The following is an 18491-nucleotide window of genomic DNA, read 5'->3' as shown; positions in this document are numbered from 1 at the left end:
TGCCTGATAGACAACTCTCAGCTAACCATAGCTGTTCGGCTTATAGACCAGCAGTTCCAAGGTGAACAAACAACATTCTGTTTGAAAGCCGCTGCTCTGATTAAAGAAGAGTCAAGCAAATCTTTTTGAGTTATTTATAATATAGAGCAATTGGATGAAGTTTAATATGTTTTTGTGAGCAAATTTACTTTTCTGTCTGTGCTCTCCAAAACTCAGAAACCGTTCATGATTATTCTGATCTTATGATAATATAGTTATTTGCATAAGTTTAGTAAGAGTCTTTTCTTTTAAAACAGGACATTTGGAGACACTGGTTACTTTATCAAGGCTTTGACCATGATAACATATTTTAAGGTAAAGTTCCAGCAAAGCCAACTTAAGGCTAAAATAATCCTCCAGAGCAGTGGTCCCCAACATTTTTGACAGCAGGGACCAGTTTCATGGAAGGCAGTTTTTCCATGGATAGGGGGCATGGTTTTGAGATAAATCTGTTCTACCTAGGATCATCAGGCATTACTTAGATTCTCATAAGGAGAGTGTAATTTAGATCCCTCGCCTGTGCAGTTCACAGTAGGGTTTGCATGCTCCTTAGAGAATCTAATATCACCACTGATCTGAGGTGGAGCTCAGTTGGTAATGATTTCTCACCTCCCACTCACCTCCTGATGTGCAGCCCAGTTCCAAACAGGACACAAACATGTACCCGTCCGTGGCGCAAGAGTGTGGGAACCCTGCTCTAGAGAGTACCAGATTATTCTTCTTATTTTTAGTTGTTCCCTAATTGAATAGGTTTCTTTTTCTGTTCTGGCACACAAAGACTCTTTGGATTGTCAAAATATTAATGTTATTTATCTCTCCTTGTTTTACTTCCAAGGAAGCCAAAATAATGGTATTCTGAAGTCCAGAGATGCAAATCTGCTTTATTTGGCATTCCACTGGGCCTGATCTGTTTTTTTTTTTTTGTTTGTTTGTTTTGTTTACTGCAAATTTCCTGGTGTTAAGATTATACAAGAACCCTCCCGCTAGACCCAGGGACTGTTGTGGAAGAGGTGGGTGCATGCGATTGTAAGGGCTGGTTTTGAGGTATAGAATTGGGGTAAGATCAGACCCTCCAAATCAATAATGGGTATACAGATGCTCAAACAGATGATAAAACAAGAGCCTTTGCTTTCTGAGCTTTTATGTGGCACCTTTTAATCCATCCCAACCACAAAGAATTTCCTGCTTCCTGTAGAATTAAAAAAATAATTACTTAGAGGATAAAGAAACCCCGTGACAAAGCCTCCTCGCTATAATACCCTCTGTTATGAGTCATGCAAATATATACATATATATGTATAATTAAAATTTATAAATTTATAAGATTTTATAAGTAAATAATAAAATTAAAATTTTCAGAACAAAGCTTATGTTTTATATACTTCATTGCTATAAGTCTATAATTAAACCAATATCGCAGTAGCTCAAAGCATAGCAATTCATGTCAGTTTTGTATCCTTGTCTTTGGTTTTTTGTTCACTGACTTTTTATTCAAAAAAAATTCAGTGCATGTCCACGTCCACTCCTATTTGGCCTAAAGCATTCAATTGGCTAAAAGTCTTTACTTTTATTTATTTTCAAGAGATATTAATACTCTAAGTTCCTCGGCCAACGGAGTCTTACCAAGAGACAAGATGGACTCGGGGCAGACAACCATGCCATCCAGGCAATGTTATAGGACTGAGTAAAAATTTGGTGGCCGCCGATGTTGCATTTGGCAAATCTTGGCCAGAAGGGGAAGAATGCAAATCAGAAATAAAATTTGAAGTCCCCCACAACCATCTGAATGGATCCCTCCTCTTGGACAAGGGCATTTGGGGAGTTAACTTGAAAATCTAGTTCAGGCTATGATTGAAGAGGGCATTGGACATGCCTTATTATACCCCTCCAGCATTCACATCAACAGAGACTTTAAGTGTGATAAGAAACATTTACAATCTATTCTCCCAGAAGCTTGTTACCTGGAGGCTTAATCTGCATGATAAGTCCTTGGTCTCCACAATTCCATATCTTACCCAGACATTCCTTTCTATTAATAATAACTCTTTCAACTAACTGCCAATCAGAAAATTTTTAAATCTGTCTATGTCCTGGAAGATCTACCCCCTCCCAAGTTATCCGGCCCTTGGAACCATTGTAAATCTTACATGTATTGACTTATATATTATGTTTCCCTAAAATGTATGAAAGCAAGTTGTACCCCAACTACCTCGGCCACATTTCATGAGGACCTCGTGAGGCTGTGTCATGGGTACGACCTAAGCCTTGACCAAAAAAAAAACCAACACCTTTCTAAATTGATTGAGACCTGTCTCAGGTATTTGGGGTTTATAGGGTGTATAAAGTATTCTGGAAGGACTCCTTTACGCAGCTAAATTGTCAGTTTTCAGGGCTAAAATTGACTGAACCAGGTCCCAAAATTGAAAAGCATGGCATAGGACAACATTATTAGCAGATGAAAAATAAAACAGATACCTCTTATAGCATTATGAGGAAGTAAATACATACATTTGTTTTATTTTCTATAAATATAAATGTACAGGATAGGTATATCTGTTTTCAAGTATCACACAAAGAACTTATCACCATTTTCTAAAAACTTCAGGCTATGCATCAGTCCTCTGGTTTAGAACTATAGGAAATCAATTGCTCTACATTGATTCAAGAGGTTGTCTAAAAATAGCAGTCTTTTCTAACTACATGAAACTAAGGATTATGAAGATAATTGACCTAATTCAATGAAAATCAATTATTCTTATGTTAACACTTTTACTATGATTATCCTTTTGTATAACGTAATTTTCAAATATTTTTATTAATTACTTATTGGTCCTTTTTTTAGAATTTGTTCATCAAACAAAATCCTTTAGCTTACTTCTGCTGAGAGTTCTATGACAGGGATCTCTTAGTCTCTGATAAAAATCAGTACACAATAAATGTTATTGATTCACAGCTGGGATAGTAGTTCTAATATCACAATTCTAAAAATGTACATTTGTACTACCTTTATTTTCACAGCATGGGTGCTTTCAATCTTAAACACAGAAAGCTAGAATTATGGGACGTTGTCTTTAGAATTCTTATGCCTAGGCTGGGCGCGGTGGCTCAAGCCTGTAATCCCAGCACTTTGGGAGGCCGAGGCAGGTGGATCACGAGGTTGAGAGATCGAGACCATCCTGGTCAACATGGTGAAACTCCGTCTCTACCAAAAATACAAAAAAACTAGCTGGGCGTGGTGGCGCATGCCTGTAATCCCAGCTACTCAGGAGGCTGAGGCAGGAGAATTGCCTGAACTCAGAGGGTGGAGGTTGCGGTGAGCCGAGATGGTGCCATTGCACTCCAGCCTGGGTAACAAGAGCGAAACTCTGTCTCAAAAAAAAAAAAAAAAAAAAAAAGAATTCTTATGCCTTAGATTCTTTTGTTTTGTTTTTGTTATATAAATAATTAAAGAAGTAATTAAGGAGCAATAATTCAGATCTGTTTCTGATTGCTTCATTAAAACGGTTTCTGAATCTGAATCAAATTTAAGAGCTATATAAATTAGTAAATAATTTTAAATTTCTATTATGAAAATGATTTTGTATTTATGCAAATTTGACTTATTTAACATATAATTCTAATGTTTGTATAAATTTTAACTAAAACTGCCATACAGAGATGCTAATATTTTCTTTCAAAGAGTTTATTAGGTTGATCCTAGATAAATATTTTTTGATGTTGCTATACTCAAGCATATCTCAATCTCTTGTGATGGCATAACAGTTAATATTTTTTTTACTAGAATGAAGTATCAGAGTTTTTGGGATATGTATTTATTTTCAGGAGATCAAAGTAGACTCAAAAGCTTCCTGATAATGATGAAATTTGAAATCCTCATGACGTTTTATGCTTGCTTTAATTTTCTCTTATAAAAAGATGTTTCTGCATGTTATAAGTGTAATAATGGAATATGCCTGAAGCTTCAGTGGCACTGTATCAGTACAAAGGCTACGGGCATCAAAAGAAGCTCAAAATATTGAGCTGAACTACATAACATCACTAACTACACAAATGGCAGTTTTATGTGATTCAGACTAACCATTTGTCTCCTTCAGTATAATGCATACACACAGAGACTTGCATGCACACACAAGTACTGTATTTCTTTTCTCAGTCCCAGGCATGCATTACTGTTTTAATTCTATTTTCCACTTCTTCTCACTGCTGAATTATAGAAAAGGGGTCACTGTCATCAATAAAAAGGGAAAACAAACAAAATTATATATATATATATATATATATATATATATATATATACACACACACACACATATATATATATATTTTTTTTTTAGACAGAGTTTCGCTCTTGTTACCCAGGTTGGAGTGCAATGGCGTGATCTCGGCTCACCGCAACCTCCGCCTCTTGGGTTCAGGCAATTCTCCTGCCTCAGCCTCCTGAGTAGCTAGGATTACAGGCACGTGCCACCATGCCCAGCTAATTTTTTGTATTTTTAGTAGAGACGGGGTTTCACCATGTTGACCAGGATGGTCTCGATCTCTTGACCTTGTGATCCACCCGCCTCGGCCTCCCAAAGTGCTGGGATTACAGTCTTGAGCCACCGCGCCCGGCTACAAAATTATATTTTAAAAGCCCCGAACACAAATGTACATCACTGAAGAATTTTTTAATTCACAGTTGAGAATAATCAATAAAATGCAAATGATGGTGTTAAGTATCAACATTTTGAAGCTGAAGGCCTAACAAGTATCTGTAACACATTACAGAAGGTGTATAGAGTCTCACCATTCATCTCCCCAGTAATTAGCTGGGGAATAATGACACTCTAATCTCACATCTTGAAGTCTTTGCTCCTCATTAGTGAAATAAGCTACTTTTAAATTTATTTTTTCCAAATTATCTTAGGGTTGAAGTTTTGAAGCTTCATATTAAATATTTGTGATAAAGAGCTTTTTAATTACATTATTTTATTGCTTTCCAATAGTATCTGAAGTACTTTGAAGGCCTATAGACAATATCTCATGTACTGTAGGATTGTAATATCATTATTTATTTCTTTCTGGTCTTAACTAAGGTTCATAAAGTTCTTAAGTATTCTTTTTTTTTTTTTTTTTGAGACGGAGTTTCACTCTTGTTACCCAGGCTGGAGTGCAATGGCGCCATCTCGGCTCACCGCAACCTCCGCCTCCTGGGTTCAGGCAATTCTCCTGCCTCAGCCTCCTGAGTAGCTGGGATTACAGGCACGTGCCACCATGCCCAGCTCATTTTTTGTATTTTTAGTAGAGACGGGGTTTCACCATGTTGACCGGGATGGTCTCGATCTCTCGACCCCGTGATCCACCCGCCTCGGCCTCCCAAAGTGCTGGGATTACAGGCTTAATGTATTCTTGAAAGACAGATGTGTTCGAAAAGGAATCTGATTGAATGTGCTTTAATTCATGGGAACAGGGTTAAAACAAGAGGAGAAAGCAGAATGCTAGGTTATGGATTCTAAGAGCAAATCTCTCTAGTCTTAATATAATTGTGTATCTATACTTTCTTCATGAGGCAACTAAACCTAAAATTATGTCAGCAAAAGTGGCAGTGGCTGTGCATGGTTAACCAAGAGTTCAATGCTAACACTGCTTTGGAGTGAAGTGCCACAGTGCTTTTTATTGTACTAAATACACTTCGAAATAGGAAAATGAAAAGATGTTACATCACCTCTTTGAAAATGTTTTCTACTGTGTACCCCACTACCAGCACTATCGTCATCCAAAAGAAGTGCTTGTTACCATCCACCTATTATTTAAGTAAAAACATAAAATCAGTGAAATAATTTTGAATGATTGTGCTTGCTTCAGGGAAAGTTATTCTAGAAAACGAAGTTTCTTCAGTAAGTTTTATAAAGAAGCTTACACTATTCACATCTGAATATTTAAAATATTTCTCAATTTAATAACTTTGAGCAAAAATATTTACCTGTAAACTTTCTTACGTACAAAACTGCTAATGTTTATTCAAATATGTAATATTTACTATAGACAGTATATTAATGTTAGTTAGGACAATTGATGGAATAAGTGCCTTTTAATTCTAGTGCTGCAATGTATATTTATAATGGTAGAGTTTATCCATGGTGTCATAAGACATAAAAATGGCTCTGTCACAAGTAATTTGGTTGATCAGGAATAAAGTTGCAGAGTTTTGATTTACTCATTCATTTTCAACATTCAAAGCAGACTAAAAATATTTCTGACAATAATGTTACTTTTACTTACATGTCTTTCAATAATCTTTTCGTTGACGGGGAAAAAAAAAGCAGATTTACGGCTAACTTCTCTAGGCATAGTAACAAAAAATACATGCTATCTGCAGGCCATAAAGTCTCTGTTATTTATAAATTTAACAGTTCTAGCAATTATACATTAATTTCGTGCTCTAAAATAGTTTTCTTACATAATCTAAATTTCCTTCAATCCCGTCCAGTATGTTGCAAATATGAATGTCTTCCATTGATTTGCAGCACAGCAGACTAAATGCAGAGAATTCTTCTTTAGATCATATAGGAGATCCACAGATATTCATCAAATATACAGATACATTTTTATTTAGCAATATCTTAAATTTATATGTTGTTTTCACATGAATTATTTCACTTGCTGGATACCCAGTAATTCGGTAAAATAAACAGAATGGAATTTCCATTAAAAATTTGAAAAATCTGAAAATCTCTCCTAGGACCCACTTTCAGTATTTTAAACCATTACCTTTGATTCATATGTATCAATATAAAATTTTCTTTCCAAGAGAATGTCCCTAAAGGAATATACTATAAGCTGTTGTTAACACAATTCAAAGTGTATGGTATGGTTTGGCTTTGTGTTCCCACCCAAAACTCATCTCAAATTTTAATCCCCACATGTCAAGGGAAAGACTGGTGGGAGGCGGTTGGATCATGGGGCAGTTTCACCTACACTGGTCTCATGACAGAGAGTGAGTTCTCATGAGATTTGATGGTTTTTTAAGGGGCTCCCCCACTTTGTTCTTCCCTTCTTCTTTCTCCTGTCGCTATGTGAGAAGGTCCGAGCTTGCTTCCCCTTCATCTTCCTCATGATTGTAAGCTTCCTGAGGCCTCTCTAGTCATGCAGAACTGTGGGTCAATTAAACTTCTTTCCTTTATAAACTATCCAGTCTTACGTTATTTCTTTATAGCAGTGTGAAAACAGACTAACACAATGTGGTTCCCAAAAATAAATTGTGAGGCTGGGCACAGCAGCTTACTCCTGTAATCCCAGCACTTTGGGAGGCTGAGGCAGGTGGATCACCTGAGGTCAGGAGTTCGAGACCAGCCTGGCCAACATGGTGAAACTCTGTCTCTACTAAAAATGCAAAAATTAGCTGGGCATGGTGGCACGTGCCTGTAATCTCACCTACTCAGGAGGCTGAGGCAAAAGAATCACTTGAACCAGGAGGCGGAGGTTGCAGTGAGCGGAGATGGCGCCATTGCACTCCAGCCTGTGTGACAAGAGCGAAACTCCATCTCAAAAAACAAAGAAACAAACAAAAATGAATTGTGACAAAAAGGAGAAATTACCAATCCCTAAATATATTTGTTTCAGCAAGATCCCATATGCGTATATGTGTGTATAAACATATATGCACATATGTATACCCTAAATTTTTAAACTTTGTATCTTTATATATGTAAATAACTATCATAACAAAAATATACAAAGGCAAAATTTATACTTCAAGTATTCAGAAAGATATACAAGATTACTTTAACCAAGTACTGAATTGCACTGTCTTAATGTCCAAAGAATAGAAATGTAATATATGGTAGATTGCTCTGGTAATGTGATCAGCCTTAAAATACTTAAGAAGGTTGAGTTTAAAAATCATTTGTAAACCTATATGAAACAATAGCTTTTCTTCTGTTTTCATCCTTACATATTTAATGGTGAATACCAAAGGATCTTGAGCAGGAACAAAAGCATTAAATATATTATGAGAATCAGTATCTGCAACCTGCTGGTAACAAAAAGCTAAAACTTTCACCATGATGACATAAACTCATATGAACACAGCAGGCACATTTTTATTAAGCTATTCATTCAAATTTTCTAATGCACCTTAAGACAGTCATGATCTATCTAAATAATAGGCTAGATAATATTTGTAGGTTATTTTCATTTTATGTCTTAGAAGAGTTTATGGTTTTTGAAATGAACTAAACAAAAGAAGTCAGTTATGCTTGGAATATCTGGAATCAAACTGTCCTAAATGAAGGCAGTTTTACAAACACGTAGTAACACAGACTAAGACCAAAGTTGTCTTTATAAGTTATTTAAAGAGGTCATGCCGGGTGCGTTGGCTCAAGCCTGTAATCCCAGCACTTTGGGAGGCCGAGGCGGGTGGATCACGAGGTCGAGAGATCGAGACCATCCTGGTCAACATGGTGAAACCCCGTCTCTACTAAAAATACAAAAAAACTAGCTGGGCGTGGTGGCGCGTGCCTGTAATCCCAGCTACTCAGGAGGCTGAGACAGGAGAATTGCCTGAGCCCAGGAGGCGGAGGTTGCGGTGAGCCGAGATCGCGCCATTGCACTCCAGCCTGGGTAACAAGAGCCAAACTCCGTCTCAAAAAAAAAAAAAAAAAAGAGGTCATACTCTTTGTATCATGATAGAACTCCATCTTATAGAATCCCTTATTAAAATATTCTCTCTAACCATCTAGTCAAATGCTTGAAACCACACCATGAAATGGGTATTCTCATTGATACAGGCGTCCCCAAACTTTTTACACAGCGGGCCAGTTCACTGTCCCTCAGACCGTTGGAGGGCCGCCACATACTGTGCTCCTCTCACTGACCACCAGTGAAAGAGGTGCCCCTTCCTGAAGTGCGGCGGGGGTCTGGATAAATGGCCTCAGGGGGCCGCATGCGGGGGCCGTAGTTTGGGGACGCCTGGATTAGAACAATGCTAAACAAGAATGTTGTTGTTTATAAATTTTTAGCTTGAAAATTAGATATTAATGCCTAAGCAAGAATACAGTTATTAGATCAACTAGGCCATAATGAAATGACCCCAGAAGCTTAGGAAGCCAGGCAATCATCTTGCATCACTTTCAGAGGGAATATGGTTGCAAAAGGTGTGATTACCCAGGGACACTTGACCACATAGAAGTGTCACAGAAGGAAAGTAAAAAATAAAATTATTTGGGAACTACAATGTATCAAGTATAGTATAAGGCTGCCTTATCACACTAATTTTCCAAAAATAAATGATCTTTTTCAGAATATTCCCACTGGATATAAATCCAATGATAGGGAAATAGACAAACTTTATTTATATTTAATTGCTTTGTTCTTTTCCAATAAGGGCTCAATGAAATCTACCCAAAACATCTCTGCTCGTTATCATTAATAGTCTTGCAATGCCAAAATTGTTAGTAAGTCTCTATCATCTTTGAAAATGGTTTCTAATTTCTGGACTGGGGACACCTGAGAGGCAGCAAAAATCATAAAAAGCAGTTGACATGCTCCGTTTGTCCTCATGCACAACAAACCGCCTGACAAACAATTTCCTTAAGATGTTTTTAAACATGATCTTATGGATTTCAGTGCATGCCCTAACAGTTAATACAATAAAAATTTCCTTTAAAGTGTTGTCGAATTTACAGTAACTTTTGGTCACATGTTTTCTCCAAACAACAACAGAGTAAAATGTTAAGTACTCTCATGCAGAGGATCTAGCAGCTTTACGTTAAAGCATTTTCAGTATTCAAAAAGTATAAAACCATTGCTCCTCAGCTGAATACAGGATCAAGTATAGTAACAGCAAAGCATTACGTCTACTAAGGCACTGGAAAAGGTCAGATTTAGATATTTACAAACATTGATGGCTACAAAATTCAGTTGGAGACTTACTCTCTGTTATAGAGGAAATATTATTAAGATCATGGAGCCAAGATTTGCTGCTGGACTTGGAAGTTGGAAAAATAAACCCGTATTAAACCTTGAATTTTAACTGTTGCAGTTAACAGTTATCAAGAGAACTATAGAGTAAAGGAAGGAGAAAGAGAGATATCAAAAAAATTTAAAATAGAATCAATGTGCATAGTGATTTCAATAAATTGGTTAAGGACGTCTGTAGTTTTACTAACCACTAGAAATGTTGTATGTGGGATATCAGTGGGATTTAGGTTATTTAATTAACAAATAAAATATAAGAAATACTTCATTGATCACAGTAAACAAACCAACAAGAAAGACCTGGGATTTTTGAAACCACATGATAGTTATAAGTACAACATGAGTTTCCTTAACAAGGTTTAAAGTTTGTTTTTTTAATGGCTAAACTTTTAAGATGTTTAGAGCAAGCTACGGTGATTGATCTATGAATGACTATATTCATCTATATGATGCTTTTCAGTTCTTTTTTTCCTTTCAAAGGATTTTAGATGTCTCACATTGCCATCAGTCACCACCTCCTGTTATTTTTTTCACGAAAAATCACTCGTTTTTCCCCGATCCTTCCGTTTTCCTTCTGACTACCACTACCGTAGTTCTGTGTTTTTATACTGTGTCAGTCTGGTAGAGTTTATTTACTTGTCTATTACTGCCCTCCTCCTTTCATAGTCATTTTGCACATAAATGTTTTATTTCTTCTGTTTGATTAAAAGCTTTGAAAAGACAGAAGCCAGCACATAGCACATACAAGATACTTGGAAGTTTTGACTGCATACGTAGGACAACAGATGGATGGATGGACAGATGGAAAGAATTTGAGATCCTCATTGAAGATGTATTTCATCTACCAGAAAACACTGTATTGTAACAATCAGCAGGGTTGCCAAAAGTGTGACATTCAATGAAAAATTTTCAGCGATTGGGGTTTTGCAGGAAGCAGACAGAGATCAAGTTGTGCTTAAGAAAATGGGAGGAAACCTATTTGGACAAAGGAAGTAGAATAGCTATGCAGGTTCCAAGAATCATTGGCCAAATCAAGTAGGAGCCGGTATTATCTTTCAGATTCTCTGCAATCAGGATAAAATGTCTGGGTCTCTCAGCCCCATCAGTCAGCAGACATGGGTTGCCAGCCAGGGTTTAACCAGGAGACACTGTGCGGCTGAGACAGACTCTATGGGAGCGGACGTGAGAAGATAGTCAGCTAAAAGAACTCTACACAGCTGGGCAGCAAGTCCTACTTATGAAGGAATATCTGAGAGGTGTAGTTCCATGTCCTCCACACTAATCAACCCAGTTTTCTTTGTGTGTGGTAAAAAAGACACTAATACATTCTCTAAACAATTTTTAGGTTGACAAGTACAGTATTTTTAACTACAGGCACAATGTTGTACAGGAGATATCTAGAACTTTTTCATCTTGCATGACTGAAAGTCTATTACCCATTGATAAAACTGCCCATGTCCCCTTCCCCATACTCTGACAACCGTAATTCAATTTTCTGTTACTGTAGGTTTGTTTTAGATGTCTTATATAAGCAGAATCATCCAGTATATGTGTTTGTGATTGACTTATTTCACTTAGCATAATGTCCTCAAGGTTGATTCATGCTGCTGTGCCACAATTTCCTTCTCTTTTTTTTTTTTTATGAGATGGAGCCTCACTCCGTCACCCAGGCTGGAGTGCAGTGGCATTATCTTGGCTCACCGCAAACTCCGCTTCCCAGGTTCAAGCAATTCTCCCTGCCTCAGCCTCCTGAGTAGCTGGGATTACTGGCGCCCACGATCACGCCTCGCTAATTTTTGTATTTTCTAGTAGAGATGGGGTTTCACCACATTGGCCAGGCTGGTCTTGAACTCCTGACCTCAGGTGATCTACGTGCCTCAGCCTCCCAAAGTGCTGGGATTTCCTTCTCTTTTAATGCTCTTTGTGTATGTACCACATTTTGTTTATCTATTCCTATATCCATGATCATTTGGGTTGCTTCCACATCTTGGCTATTGTGAATGTTGCTGCAGCGAACACAGATGTACAAAAATGTCTTCAAGACTCAATTTTAGGCCGGGCGCGATGGCTCAAGCCTGTAATCCCAGCACTTTGGGAGGCCGAGGCGGGTGGATCACGAGGTCAAGAGATCAAGATCATCCTGTTCAACATGGTGAAACCTCGTCTCTACTAAAAATACAAAAAAATTAGCTGGGCATGGTGGCACGTGCCTGTAATCCCAGCTACTCAGGAGGCTGAGGCAGGAGAACTGCCTGAACCCAGGAGGCGGAGGTTGCGGTGAGCCGAGATCGCGCCATTGCACTCCAGCCCGGGTAACAAGAGCGAAACTCCGTCTCAAAAAAAAAAAAAAAGATTCAATTTTAATTCTTTTGGATAAATACCCATAAGTAAGATTCCTAGATTATATGTAGCAGTGCTTCTATTTTCAAAGTTTTGAGGAAACATAATACTGTTTTCCATAGTGGCTGTACCATTTCACAATCCCGCCAACAATGTGCAATGATTTCTATTACTCCACATCCTCACTAAAACTTGTTATATTCTGTTTTTTTGATAGTGGCCATCCTAACAGGTATGACATGATATCTCATTGAGACAATGATTTGCATTTTCTTGATCACTAATGATGTTGCACACTTTTTCATGTGATTTTTACCTATTTGTATAACTTCTTTGGAAAAATGCCTGTTCAAGTCCTTTGCCCATTATTTTAATCTAAAATTAGATTTATTGCATTTTATGTAGTTTGAAGTCCATGCAGCAAGGTGGACTAGCAAAATTTTTAATGCATTTTAAAATAAAGGGGGTGGGCAGCAAATGCCCAAAGTTCTAGTCTTCTTGGGTCCCTGGAAAAGAAGAGTGTAGGAATGAACTCACCCACCCTCCGTGGGGAATGAATTTGTCTCTTAAATGCAAGAAATGTTTCCGTGCCCTTAGGATGCCAAAACACAGAGCTCAGGGGTGAGAGCAAAGGAAGGGGGAATCATCACTGGTGAAAACGAAGCTATACACATTCGCCTAACTCAATCTGAGGGTAGAACATGGTGGTAACTCTTGGGGACAGCAGTTGTTCCGAGGGTCAGAAAGTACAGGACACTCTTGGGAGATCTGCACCTAAAAAAAAGTGGCACGGAGAAAGGAAAAACGGGGAAGTATTTCTTAAACCACGCTCTTCAACAAAATATTATATGTTATTTCATAATTTCACTTCATAGCATTGGACACACAGCTCAACATACTGAAATATTGATTCCTTGGAGGAAAGTAAATGGAAAAAAGAAAACAAAAAGAATGACATTTTTCTGTTGAAGAATCTCAGGCCCCAGGCGTGGTATCTAAGTGCCCCAGTGTCCTAGCCTGTAGGAGGTATTGAGGTCAGCCGGGTCCTCTGGGGAGGGAGGCTGTGCCCAAAACCCAAGACTATATGGCAAAAAGTGTGTTGGATGCCCTTGGCCTTGCCAGCTCAGACTCTCAGTTGTAGGTCACCCGGGTGTCCTGACTGTAGGAAAGCTGGTTTGCTGACTTGTTGACCATGGGCTGGGTGAGGTCCCAGTCCACAGGAATGGTGACTTGCTGGATCTGATATAGCTTGTGTACATCTGTGACTTGATTGAACAGCCACTGTCCTTACTGGACCTCTGTTTGTGTAATCTGTTGGGCATTGTGGCAAGCATCTAGATGTGTTTCTGCATGACTTGAATACCTGATACAGGCTAGACTAAGTAAATATATTCTAGCTGGCCTGACTTCAGCTGCACTGGGATCTGTTGGATCTCTCCTGTTTCAGTAATAATCTGTTACATAACCTGCATAGTCACTCTGGGACTGTTAGGCTTGACCCTGTGGTTGGGCCTGGACAATCTGCACCTACTGACCTTCTCCAGCCTGCATTGTCTGGGGCATGATCTATCCCCGCAGAGGCTGCATGATGATCTACCCAAGCTGAATGGTGGTCTTAGAGCTGGTGGTCTCCTGGCCTTGCTGCTGTCCCTAGACTTGGACCATGGTAGGCTGCTAAGCCAGTGTGAAGTAATTCTAGATGGCTTGGCAGGAGTTACAAACTGGCACACTTCCTCCTGATGCTTTGGAAGGTTCGGTTCATCTGTTAAAACAATATCAATGAGAAAGTCAAACTGATCTAATTGTGTAATTCCCATGGTGACACCATTTCCCTATAGAGTCCAGCACTTTTTAGCCTCTGTGTGAATCCAGGCTCAAAGAGTCAACTCTGTGATAAAAATCTGGGCGGCCTTGACAAAGAGAACAGGAGCTTCTCTACTGATCATCTTTACATCATCCAGTTTCAAAATCTTCTTAATACCAGCCATGGAAGTTCCTGTGCTAGTAAATCTTTCACTGTTAAATTCTGGATTTCTTCCAGGACTCGAAGCCAGAAAGGACTATAGGCTTTACTAGGCATTACTACTGCTAGTACTACAAAATCCACCTTCTGTGGACATTTTGAAAAACACCTCTACACAGGAGTCCAGGGAAGAGCAGGGACTCCCTGCACTCCTGCTAAGCAGGGCAATGCAGAGGGCCCAGGCAAAGCAGAGAGGGAAGAAGCATGCATCACGGGAAATGGAGGGCATGAAGCAGGGGCTCAAACAAGATGGTGGCCATGGCATTTGCACATGGCTCTTCTTTTTCTTTCCCCCATCCTTGGCACCTGGACTCCCAGCATGGTGCAATGTGCAGAACCTTTGATCATTTTTGAATCATGCTTTTTAATGTTATTGGGTTGTAGGAGTTCTTTATATATTCTTTATATTAACTTCTTATCTGGTAAATGGTTTACAAATATATTCTCCCATTTTGTAGGCTGCCTGTTTAATATGTTAATTATTTCCTGTGCTGGGTGGAAGTTTTTAAGTTTGATGTAGTCTCATTTGCCTAGTTTTGATTTTGTTTCATGTGTTTTGAGTGTCATATCCAACAAATCATTGCCGATTCCAATTTCATGAAGCCTTTCCTTAATGTTTTCTTCTAGGAATTTTACCATTTCAAGTCTAATATTTACGTCATTAATCCTTTCTGAGTTGATTTTTGTATGTGGTGTAATACTAAGGTCCCTCTTCATTCTTTTATGTGTGGATATTCAGTTTTCCCAGAATCATTTGTTGAAGAGACAATCTTTATGCCATGGTGTAGTTTTGGTACCCTTGTCAAAATTGGCCAAATACATGAAGGTTTATTTCTGGACATTCTATTCTGTTTCATTAGTCAGCATGTCTGCCTTTATACCAGTACCATACTGTTTTGATTACCATAGAATTTTGTAATATGCTTTGAAATCAGGAAGTGCAAGGCCTTCAGCTTTATTCTTTTTCAAGGTCAGCTTGACTATTCAGAATCCTTTGAGATTACATATAAATTTTAGACGTTATTTCTTAAAAAAATGATATTTTAATAGGAATTGGATTTAATCTGTAGACTGCTTTAGGTTATATGGGTATTTTAACAATATTAATTCTTCCAACCCATGAACACAGGATGTCATTCTATTTATTTGTGTCTTCTCTAATTTCTTTCATCAGTGTTTTGTAGTTTTCATTGTACACATCTTTTACCACCTCCATTAATTTTATTCTAAAGTATTTTGTTAGATTTGATGCTATGTAACTAGGAATATTTTCTTATTTTTTAAAAGATTTTTTCATTTTTACTGTATAGAAACCCAACTGAGGAAAAATGGTGATGTAGAAATAAGCTGACTTTACAACCACCTCACCCCACAGAAAACCAAGAACAGACGTACATCACTGAGAGTATCATCAGCAATATCTCAATAGCAAAATATGGGAATAAGACAGCTCCCAGGGCCACACAGTTCTGAAAAACTCCAAGCAGACAGCAAGAGAATCAAACTTCCATATCTGCAGTGCCCCTCCTGCCAATCTCTCCAACACCAAGCATGCAAAAAATTTCCCCTGACTCAGTTTCTATACAGGAAAAAGTCAAATTGAGGTACACAATTAGGTTCTCCATTATCTCGGGTTCCAGGATAAGAGAGTTGCCCGTGACTCAATCCACAGGAAGCATTAGGAGTGCCTGAAGAGAGATATATCCTGGAGGATAACCAGAGATAAAAGGAGAAGGTATAACTACCATCCTCAGCACTGGAAAATCTGCTCTGTAATTCAGCGATTGGAGATGCCAAATCAGAGTGACTGTTCAGTAGCACTACACTGTAGGATATTAGTTACACAGGTCCTCGGGGAATAAACCCTTAGCCAGCCATGTTAGGCCATTCTTGCATTGCCATAAAGAAATACCTGAGACTGGGTAATTTAGGGGAAAAGGAGGTTTAATCGGCTCATGGTTCTGCAGGCTTTATGGGAAGCATAGTGCTGGCATCTGCTTGGTTTCTGGAGAGGCCACAGGAAGCTGACAATCATAGAAGTTGAAGAGGGAGCAGTCAGGTCATTTGGTGAAAGTAGGACCAAGAGAGAGAATAGTGGAGGAGGTGTCACAATCTTTTAAATGACCAGTTCTCACAAGTAATCACTATCACAAAAACAGTACCAAGTCATGAAGGATCCTCCCCGCATTATTCAAACACCTCCCACCAGACTTCACCTCCAGCATTGGTGATTAAAATTCAACATGAGGTTGGAGTGTGGACAATTATTCAAACCATATCTCCAGACTTCTCATACTACTGGGTTAATCCCTTTGGAACCTCTCATGTTTAGAATAGGCAACACTGTGATTTTGTGCTAAAACTGAGGTAAAACGGCTTCAAGCACTCTCTAGTGACAAAAAGGAGCCAGAAACCTGGTAGTAAAAAAGAGAAAGAAAATCAACATGAAAATGGTGAAGAATCACTGAGCAAATATACACAGTAAATAACAAAACAAGCCAGACAGAGAAGACGTGAAAAAATAACTAGCCCTTCAATGCAAAGACATAGTTGTACATACACAAAAAAAAAAAACATCAAGGAACTATGGTCTCCCAAAATGAACAAAGCAAGAAACCACTGACTAACCCTAACAAGACTGTGATATGGGAACTCTCTGACAAAGAATTTAAAATAGCAGTTTTAAGAAAAGTCATTGTTGTCCAAGATAATACAAAAGAGCAATCCAGAAATTTATCAGGGAGGTTTAACAAATAGGTAGAAATAGTAATAATAAGACTCAACAGAAATCTTCGACTTATTTATTGAAGATATATCTACTATGTATTTACAAAAATTAAAAATAAAAAATATTTAAAAAAGAAATATTGGAACAGAGAAATGTATTTGCTGAACTAAAAAATGTATTACAGGCTCTCAACAGCAGCATAAATCAAGCAGAGGAAATAATTAGCTTAAAAGCTATTTATAAATATACAGAAAAGAAAAAAACAAAAAACATATTCCATGCCAATGGATTGGAAGAATTAATATCATTAAAATAACAATGCAATCCAAAGACATTTAGAGATTCAATGCAAATCATATCAAAATACCAATGACATTCTTGACAGAAATAGAGAAAAACAATCCTATAACTCATATTGGAACCACAATATACCCTGAATAGCCAAAGCAATTCTGAGCAAAAAGAACAAAGCTGGAGGCATCACACTACCTGACTTCAAATATAATACAAAGCTATACTGATGAAATAACTATGGTACTGGCATAAAAACAGACACATAGACCAATAGAACAGAATAAAGAACCCACATATAAAATCATATATTTACAACCAACTCTTTCTTGACAAAGGCATCAAAAACATATAATGTGGAAAGGACAACCTCTTCAATAAACAGTGCTGAGAAAACAGGATCTCCATATGCAAAAGAAAAAAAAAAAAAAGGCCCCTATTTCTCCACATATACAAAAAGCAAACCAAAATGGATTAAAGGCTTAAATCTAACGTCTATGAAACTATTAGAAGAGAACACTGGGGATGTTCCAGGATATTGGTCTGGGCACAGACTTTTTTTTTTTTTTTTTGAGACGTGGTTTCGCTCTTGTTACCCAGGCTGGAGTGCAATGGCACGATCTCGGCTCACCGCAACCTCCGCCTCCTGGGTTCAAGCAAGTCTCCTGCCTCAGCCTCCCTAGTAGCTGGGACGACAGGCACGTGCCACCATGCCCAGCTAATTTTTGTATTTTTTAGTAGAGACGGGGTTTCACCATGTTGACCAGGATGGTCTCGATCGCTTGACCTCGTGATCCACCCGCCTCGGCCTCCGAAAGTGCTGGGATTACAGGCGTGAGCCACCGCGCCCGGCCTTGGGCACAGACTTTTTAATGTAAGACCTCAAAAGCACATGTAACCAAAGCAAAAATACACCAATGAGATTATACCAAGCTATAAAACTTCTGTGAAGAAAGGAAATGATGAAAAAAGTGAAGATACAACCCACAGAATGGGAGAAAACATTTTCAAACTATCTATCTGACAAGGGATTATTAACCAGAATATATAAGGAACACAAACAACTCAATAGCAAAAAGAAACCTTAATAATTCAATTAAAAAATGGACAAAA

The 18491-nt window shown here is 38.1% G+C and overlaps 1 pseudogene; it reads right to left on the bottom strand.

The window, feature by feature from the left end:
- Positions 1–13467: 13467 nt before the first annotated feature.
- On the bottom strand, positions 13468–14456 carry LOC101027935 (nuclear transcription factor Y subunit gamma-like; annotated as a pseudogene).
- Between the last annotated feature and the right edge of the window lie 4035 nt (positions 14457–18491).

Source organism: Saimiri boliviensis, chromosome X (genome assembly GCF_048565385.1).
Source record: "Saimiri boliviensis isolate mSaiBol1 chromosome X, mSaiBol1.pri, whole genome shotgun sequence".
NCBI classification, from domain to species: domain Eukaryota; kingdom Metazoa; phylum Chordata; class Mammalia; order Primates; family Cebidae; genus Saimiri; species Saimiri boliviensis.
The sequence above is the reverse complement of the archived record's forward strand: the minus strand, read 5'-3'. Positions and strand labels throughout refer to the sequence as shown.